Source organism: Tenrec ecaudatus, chromosome 14 (assembly GCF_050624435.1).
Source record: "Tenrec ecaudatus isolate mTenEca1 chromosome 14, mTenEca1.hap1, whole genome shotgun sequence".
NCBI classification, from domain to species: Eukaryota; Metazoa; Chordata; class Mammalia; order Afrosoricida; family Tenrecidae; genus Tenrec; species Tenrec ecaudatus.
The window spans coordinates 96,438,892-96,457,230 of record NC_134543.1 but is presented as its reverse complement, the minus strand read 5'-3'; the positions used below and the strand labels follow the sequence as shown (position 1 = coordinate 96,457,230).

General features: G+C 40.7%; 1 pseudogene; it reads right to left on the bottom strand.

Moving 5' to 3' along the window:
• The window catches only part of LOC142426719 (U2 small nuclear ribonucleoprotein B'' pseudogene), a 35,194-nt pseudogene extending 18,571 nt beyond the window's left edge, over positions 1-16,623 (bottom strand).
• Positions 16,624-18,339: the final 1,716 nt, after the last annotated feature.

Sequence of the window (18,339 nt, the reverse complement as noted above, 5' to 3'; positions counted from 1 at the left end):
TGGTAGCATGTTCACCTCAGCCCCGCTTGGTGGTCCACTTGGAGGGAGAGAGAGAGATTTTAATGCTAGCCCAGGCTTTTTATATTCTCTGGGGACATGCAAGCCCCTAATTACAGGTGAGGACATACGTCACAGGAAGGGGCTGTGCTATAGGTAATACAGTAATGAGAGGGGGTGGTCTAGGGACATACACGCAATAGAAAGAGGTGGGATTGGGGTTATACATGTGACAAGATGGGCAGATCCTAGATTTAGGATGGCGGCTTAACTTTGACCTGTTCTCTGGACCTCCTTAGGAACCATTATCAGTAGGGTGTAAACCCCACCTACTGGAACCAAATAGATGACTGCAGGTGTTCATTGTCCTTAACAGCAGGGAGTGGGGCCAACTGCAGTCTGGTAACTGATGGCCCTCTGGGAGGATGCCTGTGAGCATCTGACCTCCTCCCACAAACAGGTTCCTTCTCCTTTCTAGACCTCTACTTCCTCATCTGTGAAATAAAGTTGCTGAGTCCAGATATTGTTCACAGTTCTTTCCAGTCCCACAACTTATGACGTCAGAAACAGAGACCCTCCTGATTCTGTGGGCCTGCTCCCTGACGTCAGCTCTGACTAGTGTCGCAACATACCCCAGCTACATTTCCTTTACACTTTTGGACTTGACCTCCTTCTGTGGGGAGTATCTTCCCGTTCTGGTGTTCCCAGCTAGAATAAGACCTGGGATCCTTCCCCAGGCTTCTGAGGACAGGACTCTGAAGCCTCTGAGGCTGGGCTTCTTCCACAGATGTGAGTGTTGTGTGAGAAATGCTTGCATTCCAGGGGGCTGACTTCCAGCAGCGCTCTTCTGGGGGAACAGCCTTCACTGTTATTGGGGAAAAGGGGCTAACAATATCACACTTGACCCCTCCATCCAAACGAGCAAGTTGATTTATGTCTAGCATGTTTACAGAAATCGGCCTATGAAGAATACTTTCTGGAGCCTGTGGTAAGCACAGATAATGACCAAAGGAAATATTTTCAGAATTCCCTTGTCAAAGCGAGGGCTGACTGATAGTGCTGGGAATGTGTCTGCCTGCCGCTTGTTTGTGAGCCCACCTCTGTAACTGCCTGCATCCCCTCAAGGCTGGGAGGCAGTGTGCTTGGTCAGTACAGGACTCTGGTGCGATACTGACCCCAGGCATGCCAACTTGTCATCGTGTGAACGCAGAGGCTCCTTTGAGTTCTTTTTTCAAACCCTTCTCTTGGAGCGGCTGTTCAAGGTGGCCATGTCATCTGAGCCCTTAGAGAAGCCAGCCAAGCCCATCTCCGCTGTGACATCACTTGCTACCAATGCTAGAAGGGCATTTGTCGTGATCGGTGGTGCAAGTAGACAGAGGGGAGCCAAAGAGACATGAAGTAGGACATACATACCCACTGTTCCAGAACCAACCATCCTGGCTAAGGACTTTGAAGCAAAACTTCTATTTAACTTTTTAAAAGCCAACCCCTATCTTCCCTTCTCATCTTCTCCATGCTTTATCAAATCTGAACTACTTCCTGGCCCCAAATGCCCTTGGCATCTCCTCCTGTCTGTTGTTTTGCTTAGGTAACTCTGTGCCCGAAATGCCTATGCTTCCTTTTTCCAGTTATCGACGCCATGTGATGCCCTCCACATAGTAATGCGTCAAAGGGATTTCTATAACCCACCCTTTTTGGGGTCAGAGCCATTTTGTTCCCTACGAGTGCCTTTATTTAACCTTCAATTTTAGTACCTTAGTGGCATAGTGGTTATGCAATGGGCTGCTATGGTCAAGGTCAACAGTTCAAAACCGCCAGCTGATCTGCAGGGAAAGAGGAAGCTTTCTATTCCCATAAAGAGTTACAGCCTCATGGAGCCACAGGGGTAGTTCTGCCCTCTCTTATAGGGCTGCTATGGGTCGACATCGACTCAGTGGTAAGGAGTGAGACACTGAAGTCACAGCCAGCCTGAACTCCTGCCATGCTCCCTGGTTCCCTACAGTGGGTTTTAGTAGTCCCTCCCCACGACACCTAAGGATCATGCTAATTTCACCTACAGTTACTTAATTCACATTGGAAGCCCAACCTGCCTAGAGTGCTCTCACCTCTTAACATTTCCATCATACCCCTTTTGAGTCAGTAAGGAGTGCTCATGCTTTATCAGTCAGCTTCAGCATCACTGTGCCAACATCACCCCCAGACTAGGTGATGTCCACCTGTTATGCGCTTTCTGAGGACTCTATATTTCCCTTTATAGCATGCATTTATGACTGTTTTAATGAATTGCTTAACTCTCTGCCTGTGTGCTTGAAACGATCTCCCAGGATAGAGCAAGAGCCTTATAAAGACAGGAGCTGTGTCTTTCATGGCCTTCCCTACATCCCTAGTTTCAAGCATGGTTTTTAGTATGTAGTAGATGGTCATTAAATAATTACTTAACTGATGGATGGATGGATGGATGGATGGATGGATGGATGGATGGATTGTTTTTTCCCTTCTCGAGTCTGGGTACCTCGAGGTAACTGACTGATGCTCCCAGGGTCAGAGGTGGAGGTTCTTGTTGGGCTCGAGACACTGGGAAACCACCAGTTGCCATTGCATTGTTTCAACTCCCGAGCACACCGTGTGTGTCAGAGTAAATGTGCCTCACTGGGTTTTTGATGCTTGAGTTTCCGGGAAGAAGCAACCAGGCTTTTCTTCCAAGGTATTTCTGGGTGGGTTTGAACCTCCAACCTATTGGTTAGCAGTGGGTGCTTCATGACTTGCCCCACACAGGGACACTGGAACTGAAGGCAAAAGAGCAGGTTTCAGAAAGAGCCACATAGGAAAACCTCATTGTGGGATCCTTCTCAGAGCTATGCCTGAAAATGCAGAGGCAGAGATGGTGGGATGCGGCGGCAGCTGGGGAGCCAAGAACTATCTATGTTTTATTTATCACTCTATTCCTAGAATCTCACACAGTATTTGGAAACATGAGAGGGAATATAATAGAAATTTTAATTAAATGGAATGTATGGATAGAGCAAAGGATGCGATGGTCATTTAGGAAGTGGCTGCAGACATCTTGGGTCAAGCGTTTTGACTGTAGCATCACTGGAGGGCTTTTCTAGCAGGAAGAAGTAAGCCTCTCTATTTGCAGATGAGAGGATAGGATTCTATGCATAGAATAGTCCATGCACTCAGAAAAAAAGCTACTGGAACTAAGAGAAGAATTCGGCAAGTGGCAGGACACAAGATCAACCTACAGAAATCAGGTTCCTCTACTATTATAAAGAGAACTCTGAAGTGGAAATCACAGAAACAGTGCCGTTTTAAATAGCCTCCCACAAGCTGAACTACTTAGGAATAAATGTAACCAGAGGCACAAAATAGCTAGATAAAGAAAACCCTTTTTTAAAAAAGCTACTTTAATAACCAAGAGACCTACATCAATGGAAGTGTCATGATCATAGATAGGAAAACAACATTATGAAAATTTCAGTACTATTAAAATGATCTATAGATACACTGCAATCATAATTTTTCAAAGAGATAGAAAAACACATGAATAATTGGTATGGAAAGGATAAGCCACTCATTACTAAAGTAGTAAAAATGTAAGAGGTCTCAGATTTTCTGATCTGAAAACCTAGTATGAAGTCACAGTAGACAAAACATCAAAGCCGGTATAAGAACAGACATCAAGAATCCAAAGAAAATGCATCCACCTAAAGACAGATGATCTTCCACAATGGGTAAAAATCCATTAAGCGGCAAAGAGACAGTCTCTTTAATAAATGGTGTTGGCAAAAAACATTTCCAGAAAATGGAAACAGGATCTGTCATTCACATATACAAACACTTTATGGATACGTATGAAAGACTTGAACATAAAACCTAAAACTATGAAGATATTTAAAAAAGCAAACTTATGGGGCTTACTTTATGGTATAAGTAGATTATCAGTCATAATAAAAGGTTCAAGTTGCAGACGATACATGAGACAAATGGGAATATCTAAAAATTAAACACCAATGCACACCAAAAGATTTTTCCTAAGCATTAAAAAAATAAAACCTACAAATTGTGAAAAAAAATTGGCAATGAAATATATGACAAGAAACTAAACTATAAAATGCATAGAAACCTTCAACACCTCAACAACAGAACAACAAGCAATCCAATTAAAAAATGGGCAGAGGACATGAACAGACGCTTCACCAAAGAAGACATCCAGGCAGCCAACACACACATGAACAAACAAATGCTCCTGCATTAGAGAGACGCACATCAAAACAAGGAGATATCATCTCACTCCCAGCAATACGAGCACAGTTAAAAAACAAAACGAAAGCCATTATTACTGGAAAGGGAGTGCAGACACTGGCACCCCGTACGTTGTTGATGGAACTATAAAGTGGGAAAACCACCGTGGGAAATGGTGGGAGACCTCCTTACAAAGCTGGAAATGGAAAAACCACACAACTCAGTAGTCCCATGCTCTAGCCTAGAGAAATAAGGGTCATGACAAGGATAGATACGAGAGGGCTTTACAAAGTTTGCGGGAAAATGAAATTAAATGTAACGAAAAGACAATGGGATTTCCTCATGGACTTTTTAAAGCCCCCTGGTAAGCATACACCCATGCCGATTGCATCTTTATTCACAATAGGAAAAAAAGTTGATAAAGAAAACAGAAATCATCACAGCTGAATAAATAGGTAACGGAATGAGAAATGGAGAAAAGATCGAAGTTGTCAAAGATTTCTTCGTGCACGGACCCACAGTTAATGCCCTCGGAGGCGGTAGTGAAGGGATCACACAAGGCTTTGCACTAGGTAAATCTGCTACACTGGAGCTCTTTAAAATGTTGTCAAGCAAGGATGTGACTTAGAGGGCTCTGGTGCATTTGAACCAAGGCAGGCTTTTTAGTCACCTTATGTGTGAGTGAAAGTTGGACAGTGAATAAGAAAGACTGAAGGAGAATCAATGTAGTTGAAATATAAAGCTGGTGAAGAATATTAAAAATACCCTGGGAAGCTCCAAACCACACAAATCTATCATGGAACAAGAACAGCCAGAATGTGCCGTAGAGTAAAGGATGGCGAGACTTCGTCTCATCTACTTTGGACATGTTGTCAGGAGACAACAGACCTTGAAAAAGAACGTCATGCTTGGTAAAGCATGATTAGGTATGAGAGGACTTTAAAAAGTTTGCGGGAAAATAAAATTTAATGTAATTAGGAAAGAGAAAAAGAGGAAGGCCATCAGCAAGATGGACTGACACAGTGGCTGCAACAATGGGCTCACACATAAGAACAATTGTGAGGAGGGCACAGGACGGGCAGTGTTTTGTTCCGTTGTATAGGAGGTCGCTGTGTCAGATATGATGCAAGGCACCCTGTAACAAAAATATGAATAAAATATGAATAACTATACTCTAAAGTCCACTTTCTACTCCATATCTGCCACTTTGTTGTGCTGTGGAGGCTTGTGCGTTGCTGTGGACATGGATGCTATGTCAATGGTATTTCACATACCAGCAGAGTCACTCAAAGGGAATGGTTTTAGCAGAACTTGTAGATTAAGTTTAGACTACAAAGAAGTAATAGGCTGTCCACTTCAAAGGAATTCACCACAAAAAACCTTCTGGATAATGTCAGAACATGGTCAGATTCTGAGGGCTTCATGAGTAGCAACAGAACAGTGTCAGAGAGGGGTCAGAAGACGAGTCCCTGAGGTGGGAAGCCACTTAAAACATGGCTGAGGAAAAGCTGTCTTCTCAAATAGAGTTGATCTTAATTAGAAGATGGATGGAGTAGAGCTGTCAGGACCTTTATTTGCTGATGGGCAACAGACAGAAAACTACAAACAACAATTAGTAATTAAAACCCAGAATGCCCAAAATATGAATCTGGGAAAATTGGAAGTTGTGTAAAATGCATCACACTCTTAAAGACCGACATACTAGATGCTAGTGAGCTGAAACATACCTGCATTGGCCATGTTGAATCAGAAAATCGCGCGGACAAATTCTAGAGAAATGCCTGCATTACGCATCAAAGAGGACATTGCAAGGTCTATCTCAAAGTATGATGCTGTCTGTGATAGGACAGTGTCTATCCACTTACAGGGAAATCCGGTTAATACAACATTTGTTTTAATTTATGCACCAACCACTAAAGTCAGTGATGCAAAACCAAGAATTTTACCCGCATCTTCAGGATGAAGTTGATCAAATATATAATCAAGATGCATTGATAATTATTGACAATTGGAATGCAAATGTTGGAAACAAAGAGGAGGGAAGCGTAAGTGGAAATTTGGCCTTGGTGATAGAAAACAATTGGAGATCACATGGTAGAATTTTGCAAGGCTAATGACTTCTTCATTGCAAATACCTTTTTACGCAACACAAAGGTGACTATACCACATGCACTTCTCCAGATGGAATGTGCGGAAATAAAATTGACTACTTTTGTGGGAAGAGAAGCTCAATACGAGCAGCTACAACCAGTCAATGGGTCAACTGTGGAACAGACCATCACCTGTACAGATGTAAATTCAGGTGAAGCTGAAGAAAATGAAAACAAGTCCAGGATACCTAAAGTGTGACCTTGAGTCTATCCAACCTGGATTTTGAGCATCTCTCATTGATATATCTGACCCATTGGGTGATAGAAGGCCTGGTGAGCTGTGGGATGATATCAAGAACATCATACATGAAGAACGAAAAAGATCATCAACTAGTCAAGAAAGAAATGACCAAAGCAAATGACAAAAGAAATTCGGACACTTGCTCTTCAATCATAATGTAGCTAAGGACATAGAAGAAATGATGATGTCAAAGATCTGAACATTTCAAAGCCAGCTAAACAAGGAAAAGTAAAATAGTATAATGAAATATGCAAAGATCAATAGTTAGGAAACCAGAACAGAAGGACATTCTCAGGATATCTTAAACTGAAAGATTAAAGGGAAAAAAATCAAGCCTTGAGTTGTAATATTGGAAGATGATATGGGCAACATAGTGAATGATGCATGGCTCATCACAACATGGAAAGAATACACAGTCACTGTACCAAAAAGACCTAGTCAAAATTCAACCATTTCAGGATGTAGCATATGATCAAGAACCAAAGCTACCGAAGGAAGAACTTCAAGCAACATTGAAAGCATTAGCCAAACACAAGGATACAGGAATTGGTTTAATACTAATCAAAAGTTTCAAAAATTTCAGGAAATACTGGGAACACTCACTTTTGTGCCAAGAAATTTGGATGACAGCTACCTGGCCAACTGACTAGAAGAGCTCTATATTTCTATCCATTCCAAAGAAATTCTCACATTATAGAACAATATCATTGACATCACCCACAAGTAAGATTTGCTGAAGATCATCCAACAATGATTACAGCGATACATTGACATGTAGCTGTCAGAAATTTAGGTCTGATTCAGAAGAGGTCATGGAACAAAGGACAGCATTGCTGAGGTCAGAGTGGCTGAAAGTAGAGAAGACCAGAAAACATGTTTGCTTGTGTTTTATTGATTATGCAATGACATTTGAGTGTGCGGCAAAATAACAAACTATCGATAGCCCTGAGAAGACTGGGCATTCCCGAACACTTCCCTCTGCTCATGCAGAACCAGTGCATGGATCAAAAGGCAGTGTGTGAACAGAGGAAGGGGATACTGTGTGGTTTCAAACCAAGAAAGGTGTGCATCAAGGTTGTATCTTCTCACCACAATGATTCAATTTTTATGGTGTGCGCATAACCAGAGAGTATGGATTATATAAAGAAGAAGGTTGCATCAGGATTGGAGGAAGGCTTCTTAACAAACAAACAATGACAGGCAGATGACACACACTTGCTGAAAGTGAGAACTTGAAATACTTGCTGATTTACTGATAAAGATAGAAGACTACTGCCTTAAGTATGGATGGCTACTTAATGTAAAGAAAACAAAAATTCTAACAACTGGACCAATAGGTAATATGATAAACAGATAAAAGATTGAAGTTGTCAAAGATTTAATCTTGCTTGGATCCACAAACCCAATGCTCATGGAAATAGAAGTCAAGAGATCAAATGGTTCATTGCATTGGTTAATGCTGCAGCACAAAACCTCTTTAAACTGTTGGAAATCAAGGTTTCCTGGTCCAAGCCATGGTATTTTCAAAGGCCTCATATGTATGTGAAAGTGAACACTGAATAATGAGACAGAAGAAGAACTGATGCGTTTGAATGGTAGGGAATAATATTGAAAGCAACATAGACTATCCAAAGAACAAACGAAATCTGTGTCTGGAGAAGTACAGCTAGAACACTCCTTAAAAGCACGGGGGAGGAGACTTCATCTCGCATACTTTGCCCATGTTGTCAGGAGAGACCAGTCCCTGGAAGAGGGTATTGTGCTTGGTAAAGCAGAATGCAGGGAGAAAGAAGACTGACCAAATGGATTTACACAGTGGCCATTACAATTTGGTTACGCTTAAGAACGACTGTGGGAAGGGTGCTGGATCTGGCAGTGTTTCGTTCAGTTGTACATAGGATTACTATGAATTCTCACTGACTTGATGGCTCAATCTCACTTTATTTCAATAGAAGAGAGCCAGTAAAGAATGCGTATGAAGCAAACTAGCAATGACAACAATAGCTGGGATAGTTTTACAATAATTCTGAAATTGTTGTTAGGTGCTGTAGTTCATTCTGATGTATAGTGACCCTGTTTACAATAGAATGAAACATTGTCCAGTCCTCTGACATCCTTCACCATGGTTACGTTTTAGCCCATTTTCCATCTCACTGAGGACCTTCCTCTTTTTCGCAGTCTTCCTACTTTCCCAAGCACGAAGAATCGACAATTCGAATTGTAGTGCTAGTAAAGAACATTGAAAGGACCACAGACTTCCGAAAGGACCAACAAATCTGTCTTGAAAGAAATACAACCAGAGTGCTCCTTGGAGGCAAGACTTCATCTTACGTATGGTGGACATATTGTTAGCGAGACCAGTCCCCAGAGTAAGACATCATGTCTCGTAAAATAGAAGGGCAGCGAGGAAGAGGAATTGACACAGTGCTTGCATCCATGGGGCCAGGCATAGGAACAATTGTAAGGATGACACAGGACCATGCAGTGCTTTGTTCTGTTAGGCACAGAATCTCTGTGGATTGAAACCTACTGAATGGCACCTAACAATGACAGTGGCATGTGGAATTTGAGCCTTGAATAAGGAAGGTCAAAAAGAAATCAATGCATTTGAATTTTAATATTAGCCTGTAGTTATAATTAAAGGAGTCCTTTGACTTTATGTATAAATTAACTGTAGACAGAGTAAGTATATAATTAGTCTGTATTGAGTTACGTCTGCTATGTTACGTGGTGGGCATTTCCAGGTCTTGTAGACAGAGAGCAGGATGAATGCTGTCTGTGTAGCTCACATAATCAAGGGCCGAGATCTGTATCTCTGGTCAGAGGAGGTAACACGTGTGATAATGTTATATGAGAAAGTTGCGATGAGATTTGGAGTTATATTTTAAAACTGTTTGCACATTAATATTAACAATGCATGTCCAGACATATGTGGGATAAAGGGTTTCCAATGAAAAGCTATGGGACATATTACTGATCATAAGTTGAGTTTTTGAGGTTGTTCCAGGTCATCTTTCCCATTTTTGAATTCTCCTTTGAAAAATAAGGTGTGAAGGGGGAAAGAAATAGGGAGAAACATCTGTTTCTGGCTAAAATGGAATGGACTACATCACAACATTTCAAAATATTGAGAAGACATAATACTTCTCAATCTTTTTCATATGTCTTTCAAACATTGATATGAAAACGTGGCAGATGCTATAAAATAATTTATCAGGTTTTTTCATGATCATACATGTAAAATGTTAAATAAAATGTTATAAATAAAATCCAGTGACATATGAAATGATTTTAAGTCATGGATAAGTTGAGTTTATTTGAGAAAGACAAGTTAGTCTAACACTTGAAAATTGAAGTACTTCACCAATTAAAGCACTACAAAAGAGACAAACCATCAGCAAAATGGAATAACCCTCTGAACAAAACAAAAAACAACCAAATCCATAAAAACAGAAAAGCCAAAGCCTTTTTTTCAAACTGTGTATAGTGTATTTACAACTTATTTGGGAGACACCATTGTGGACAAAGTTATCACCTAAAGAATGTATAACCCAAATGTATATACAGATGTTGAAATATTGCTCAGCCAAAAATGGAAAATGGAGTTCTGATGCATGCCACAGCATGGGTGAACATTTAAAACATGCTGAGTGAACTATGTCAATAGCGGCAGGACAGGAACTTTAGGATATCACTGATGTAAAATAAGTAAATATGTAAACTCTACTTCTGGTGAGTCAATTCTGACTCATAGAGACCCAATATAGCGCTTCAGAGGCTGTAAATCCTTACAAGATGAGCTCTCTGTATCTTTCTCCTGGGAAGTGGTTGGTGAGTTTGAACTGCTACATACAGAAACCAAAATTTATTAGTGGTTAGCAATGGTGGGAGGGAAGGGGACTGTGAAGTTTTTGTTTAGAGGAAATTGTGCTTATATTAATGTTGCTAGAATAATTTGGGAACGATAGCAAGAATGATTGCACATCATTAAGAATTTAATAAATGTTACTGAATTATGCATGCAGATCTTCAGTTGACATGTTTTAAAGTGCATATTAAAAAAAATAGGTAACTTCCCTACGACTGGAAATGAAACTGATGTTCATTACCACTGTTTAAGTTCAACACTGTAGTAAAAGTTGTCAGCGCTATACGGCAAGGAAGAAACAAAAGCGTGAGCATCGGTAGAAAAGGTTTTCAACATATTGTTGTGTTTTAGTGACGCTTTCCGTAAACAGTAGAGGTTTCCATTCAATAATTCACTCTATTTCCTTTTTAAAAACTTTTAAAATGTAAATTCAGCGACAGATTGCAGAGAAAATCAATTTTTCTTTCTAAAACCTGTACACATTTTGTTTCATGCCATTGATTGCAATCCCCACAATATAACATCAGTTTTCCTACTTTCTCTTTGTATTTCTCATTCTCCCTCCTACTTCTTTACTAGCCTGTGTGAACTTTGCCCTCACATAGATACTGCCTGTTTGATCCCAAATTATTGAATATTCTGAAGAGTTCATACCTCCTTAGTGTTATTGTATCCTTTAGAGATCTTCCGCATATACTCAAACATAAGCCGACCCGAATATAAGCTGAGATATCTAATTATTACCTGGGAAACCAGAAAAACTGATTGACTCGAGTATAAACCTAGGGTGGAAAATGCAGAAGCTATTGGTGAGTTTCAATAATCAAAACAAATGAAAATAAAATTACTAAAAATGGAGACATCAGTGGGGTATGTATTTAAATATTTATTTTAAATTAAAAACATAAATAAAAGGACAAGTCATTTAACATTTGTAAACCACCACAGTTAAGTGGAAAATAGGTTCAACAAAAACAATAAGGTATCAAGAATGATACCTTAAGAGTACTATTCCCTGAGCTCAATCAGCAACCAAGCTAAAATGTAAAGACTTAAAATCCTTCAAAACTGGATTCCTCATCATCATCCGTATCCCGATGCAGAGCTTCAGCTGGTGTGAGGTCATCATAGACGCTGTCCTCACTGAGATCGCCGTCATCACCATCGCTGCTGTCATTTTCATACAAGGCGCAGTCTTCACTGCCATCCATAGCATTACTAATACTACATTTCTGGAAGGCACGTCGCACCATGTATTCTGGAATGTCTTCCCATGCATCTCAACCCCACTTTGCTATTAACTCTGTGTCAGGCTTCATGAGATTTCCTCCTTGTGTTAGTCAGGCTTGACCAGATGTGAGTAAACAAACATTCAAAGCCCTGCAGTGTCCGCGGGGCTTTGAATGAACAGCAGAGAAATGGCAATCACCTGCTAGATGACGGGCGCTCATCCCATTACCTGGGGGGGGGGCAGACAGCAAGATGTTACACCTCACTGGGGTACCCTCTCCTGTGTATAAGCCGAACCCCAGTTTTTCAGCACATTTTTTTTGTGCTGAAAAACTCGGCTTATACATGAGTATAAATGATATACATAATTTGGCTGAAAATTGAGCCACAGAGGTGTGCTCCATTCGGGACGTGAAGGTGCTGAGGGGCCACAGTCTTGAGGGTGCCTCTAATCTCTATGTCTGTTATGACTTTTAGCTTCTTCCACATCGCCCCACTCCTATTCTATCCAGGGCTTTCTAATATGATCTTCTGGTCGCAGGGTGTTGAGGATAACATTGCGTGGCTCATTAGTCTATTGAACAAATTGTTTCCACATCTAAAATTGTTTTCACTTTTCTTTGCTCTGGACAGAGTAAGATCAATAGTTGACCCTTGGATGGCTGCAGACCCAGTCACTGCTCATCAGAGTATGGTGGCAGAACGTTGTCTCTGTGCACCGTGTTCTGTCAGTTGAACGGGTGTGCCCAGAGACGGTGGTCCTGAGTCTCCAGGAGCACTCACTCATCCCCTCATAGTGATTAAGAAATCTTCTTAACGTTGTCCCCTAGGTACTGCATTCGTAGAGGGAGAAGGGGCCTGCCAAAAGTTCATGGGGAAATTCCATTGTCTTTTAATTTTATTTTTCCATGATCGTTTAGCAATCTCCTGTATATTTACAGCATAGGTGAATACACATGTAAAAATATCTTCTGCTGTATGTTCACCTACCCTCCCACAACTGTTCAGCTTGCATATCAATCATGCATCGACCCTTAGAGCACCATTATTGCGGGATTGTGTATGTAACAATATTTATCTCTACTGCCGTTCACTCCTGCACACCTTCAAGTGTCTTTCCCCGCCTTCATCATTTTTTCTCCTGCTCACCTCCGTCTTATACCTTTTCTTCCTCTTCACCCAAAGTTAATATGTGTTGAATCTCTAGTGAGTCATTTACCATCTCTTCCTCTCCCATTCCTGGCAACCATCCAATAATATTTAGTGTAAAATTTTTTTCTTGATTTTTCTTTTTTAAAATAGTGGCCTCATGCAAAATTGTTGCTCGGGTGATTGATTTATTCCATTCAGCATAATGCCCTCCAGGTTCATCCTTATTACGAAGTACTCCATAGATGTGTTGCTATTCTTTACAGCTGTATACTAGTCTGTTGTGCACATTTGCCATGGTTTAATTCATTCTTCCATTGATGTGCTTTACGCTGTTTCCATATTTTTGCTGTTATAAGGAGTGCTTCAAGGAACACAATCCTGCATATATGTATTCATGGCTTGGCTATTACATCTCCTTCCCAACCTAAACCCAACTCACAGCCATTCCGTATGTCATTTTTCATTGTTAACTTTTAAGGAAGTGCCATACCATTTTCCACAAGAGTTGCACCATTTTACAGCTCCAACAGCCATGCATGAAGGCTCAATTGTTGGATTCTTATTTTTTTTGAATTTTGCTATTAATGCTAGGTAAGGTGATATCCCATTTTGCTTTGATCTGCATCCCTGTAGTGGTAAATGATCTTCATGTTTGTTGGCCATTTGATGCAGATTTTTAAATTTTATCAATTAAAATTAGGAAATCCCTTTAACATGGTCAGAGTACAATTATTGATATTTATATAGCTGCAACAAGCAACTGGAAGATGAAATAGGAAATAGACATTTAAAATATTATTTACCTAGGAATCAATATGATAAAAGAAATAGAGAACTGTTACTTAATTCACCAGAACCGAGCTCGCTGTCATCAAGGTGATGTCCACTTAGAGGGACCTTACAGAACAGGGCAGAACTGCCCCTTGGGAGTTTCTGTGACTGTCTGAGGGAGGAGAAGGCTCCATCTTTCTCCCACAGTGCAGCCAACGGTTTCTAACTGCTGACCTTGTGCTTACCAAGACAACTTGTCATGACAGCCACACTAGGCCTCCTATAAGAACCACTATGTAGAATGTATTTGAAAACATTTAAATACTCAAGTAGAAAGAAAATGGTTTGAAAATGATGATGGTAACAAATGGGAAAATGTACTTAACACAATGGATGGATGGATGGATGGATTGTGATCAGAGCTGTATGAGCCCCCAATAAAATGATTAAAAATATAATGAAAGAATACCTAATGAAATTGAGAGAAATATGAGGGGCTTTAAAAAGTTTGGGAAAATTTTCCAATATCTTTTAAGTCAAACTGTCCACGAACTGTTTGATGAACCTTCTTTGAGACATCTCCCTGGACATTCACACCTTCGGACTTTTGGAAATGACAACGTGTATTTGAGATTGGACGCTGCTTACTGTGTGAAGATTTGCTGGGTTAGATGTTAATTGTTTCCTAGAAATTTGGAGTTAAACATTTGTCCTTTCAACTTAAAATAAGAAAGACATAATCCAAAGGCAAAACTCTGCCTTTGGAAGAAAACACATGCTTGAGATCCCCAAGGCAGTGCTGGAGACAGCAGCAGCTGCCCCATGCACTCTTGGCAAGCTCGGCTTGGCTCAATGTGTGTGTGAGTGAGCACTTAGGGAGATCTGAGTACCCGCTCAGCACCCATAGACCCCCAGTTTACATGCACGCAGTACCCATAGACCCCCAGTCTACACGCGCGGAGAGGAGCCCTGCCCACCTTCCCCAGGATCTTCTGTGCAGTCTTTCTGGAAAATTCAAGAAAGCGATTAGGAAAGAAGTTAACAGTTTAAATATAAATATGGTAAAGCTATCATTGAAATGGAAGTCCATTAATGCATATTTAGCTTTCTGTTTTGGTGCAGATTATTTTAACATTTACTGGGGCCTCTAAACTCCTCCTTATTTTGAGAACATTCATATTTTTAATGTCAAAACAACTCTGAGAAGTAGGAGCTGTTTTCTCAGAAAACCTGGCTCTGGGGAGTTAACCTGATTTGCAGTCAGATGCCTGTGGTTGGGGTGTTCAGTGTAAATGTACTGTCTTGTGTCTACACAGGTTTGATTTTCCATTGCAGAATGTATCTCCACTTTCATAAAGATTTATAGGTGGTATTTATTTTTTTTAAGTTAGTTATTGGTATTTAAGATCACTTTTCCCATCCTTAAGGAATTACATATCCTCATTTTCACCCAATTGTAGGGTTGGATATTTCTATTTTTCAAACATATATGTGCTTCAGTTGCTTCATCTTTAAAATGTAACTAATATTGATGCCTCTAGTGAAGTTACTTTGAGAATTAAATTAATATATCTAAAGCACATACATAATACTCATGGAGTCTTGTTCCCATAAAGATTTGCAGCCTCGGAAACTCACAGGGGCAATTCTCTTCAATTCTACAGAGTGCTATGATTCAGAATTGACTTGATAGCAACGCTATTTTTTTTTAGTACACACTGATTAATAAGATTAGCCATCAAGCTACCTTATAGGGATGTTGATGCCAATGCAATATTTTTCAGTTTTGTTGTGAGGTGTCATCTATGGCCTGTATTGATTCGATGGATGACAGAAGGAATCGCTGTGCCGTTCTCCCAATCATCGCCATGTTCCAGCCCACTCTTAAGGCCATGGTGTCACTTCATCCTGTTGACACTCTCTCTGTTCACTGATGCTCTGCTCTACCACACGTGATGTCCTCCCGTGAACTGATATCCCCTGTAATGTGTCCAAAGTATGAGTGACAAAGTCTTGTTCTCTCTTCTAAGGCATGTTCTGGCAGTATTCATGTCTTCCAAGACAGATGCGCTCATTATTCTGGCAGTCCATGATATAGTCAATCGTCTCCTCCAACTTCATAGTTTCCCTCTAATTTTCCCTCTTCACTGTCCAGCTCGGTCATACTGGCTTGGGTCTGGAACCCCTTAGTCTTCAAAGTGACCTCTTTTACCTTCAACACTTTAAGGAGGTCTTTTGTAGCCGAGCTGCCCCATGGAATACATTGTGTGATTTCTGGATGGTTGTTTCTGTGGGCATTTATTGTGGATCCCAGGAAACGGAATTTGTTGACAGCTTCAATATTTTCTCCATGTATCATAGTGGTACTAGTCCAGATTTTTGTTTTCTGTTGGGATGTAATTCCTATTGACGGCTATAGCCTTTGGTCTTTATCAGTAAGTGTTTCAAGTCCTCTTTGAGTTCAGCAAGTAAAGTTGTGTCATCTGCACACTGCAGTCTGTGAATGAGCCTTTCTTTGATCTTGATGTCATGTTCTTCTTCACATAATCCAGCTTCTTGGGTTATTCTTCACCATGTATCTTGATCAAGTATGATGAGAGGATACAAGCCAGACACATACATTTTTGGATTTGAACTCTGTCAGCCCCTTGTTTATATCCAGCCTCTTGGTTTATGTCCAGGTTCTGCATAATCACAATTAAGTGCTTTGGAATTCCTATTCCTTACCATGTTAAAACGCAATATTGAATATAGAATATCATTCCTCTTATCCAAAGAAAAGTTTATATGACATTTTATTGTGTGCAATCAGTCCATGTCATGCTGTATAATAGTTAGCTGCGTGTGTGTGTGTGTGTGTGTGTGTACTTTCTCCATTATTTTTTTCTGGGAAAGGTGGTGTCTTACTAAGCTGTGAATGTCTTAGCCTGTAGCATGGAGCAGGCGACGTGCTCACACTTAATCACCATTATTGCGCTAAAAGCGAAAGCAAAGGGTTCAGAAAGGCTTGAACTTTAATCCTGGGCTATGGATTATCTCCAATTCCTCAGTGTGCAATGAGAATAATATCAGTCATCTTAGTGAATTACTATGAACGTTAAGGAGACAGTGACTGTGACATGCCCGTTTGTCAGGCACTTGACTCTCAGGATTGGTGCTAAATAAATTGCAGTGCATAATTATTAAGGAAAGAAGTTGATAGCATATAAGTTTTAACCGTGGTGTACTTTTCCCTCCACTGCACAACCATCCAATTCAGTGAGAGGAGAAAGCCATTGGAACCTTGTCCATTTCCATGATGACAGCGAGATCCCTGAGGACCAGGGGACTGGACAGATGGCAACACCACCTTTGGAACTTTGTAGCCCCAGTTGGAGGATATATCAAGAAACAAACCAAAAAACTTTTTAATATTTGTGTTTAATAAATGGTTCTATGATTTTGTAGCAATACTTTTCCACTCACCCTCTCAATTCTTCATGGTGGGACCATCTTTTACTTCTCCTTTCTCTCAAAGAATTCTGTTTCCTTTTCTCCCTTTAGCCACATTCACCTTCTCCTAGTGTTCCTGGCCACAGGACAGTTGCACATGTGGTTGTCTCTGTTAAAAGTGCTGTTTTATTACCTCATTGACTTTAATGGTCCTCACCTGCACATCTTAGCCTCGCCTTGTTTACTCTAGGAAGTTGTCCAGGATCGAGCTGACATGGCCAGATCCTACTACAATATGCTCTGATTGCAGCGGATAACTTTTCTCTAACATTGTTTATAGCCACTGAATTTTTCATTGTAACTGGGATTTTAGATGCACTTGTATACATGATTAGTTGATTATCATCTATCTACTATATTGTACTGTGGATTTCATGAGATAAAAGACCTTCTTGTACACTTTACCGTGTCACTCATTTTCACCTGGTTCACATTGGAGAACTTAGCTAATTCACAGCTGATTCTATTGCACATCAGCAGGCCCAGAAGCCCCTGAATGTCCCTTCTGCCACCGTAGCTGCACTAGTCCCTCATTTAAACCTCCGACTGCTCTCTAAAAACTTCTTAACTCTGGAAGCAGTGAAATCCTTCACCACATTACTGGAGTACTCCAGCAATGCCCATGTCATTGTGATGTCATACTCATTCTAACTGCTTTGAACATCACTTGGTGTGTTCTCTGTCACCACAATGTAACTACATGGAAAGTTCGCAATAAATATTTACTGACTGAAGCGGACAGCACTGAAATGAGGCCTCTGTGGACACGCACAGCCACAGAGAACACTTAGCATGCTCTACAGCCGTGGCTAGGGCTGGGCTCCTGTTCGTTTGTTCCAAAGGACCTGTGGAACTTTCTCATTAGAGACGTTCCTTCGGACTGACTATGTGCACCAGTCTTACGGTGGCTGATGTTGGATCACCCGATTTAAGACCAGAAAATGCAGCAATGAGAGAAAACAGTGAAAAAAGCAGGAAAACAACCTAAACACGAGTTTGGAGCTCTTCTGGAAGCATCTGCCCGTGCTGGGAGTGTTGGCAGGAATAAGGGGGACTTGACGGGCTTAAAAATGCTCGTGGAAAATGGTATCAAGTGACAATAGAATTTCTCCACAGGCTTTTGGGAGCACCCCCCATACAGTTGGTGAGCCATCCCAACAGGTGCTGGCCTCTTCCTGGAAGCAAGTGAGCTC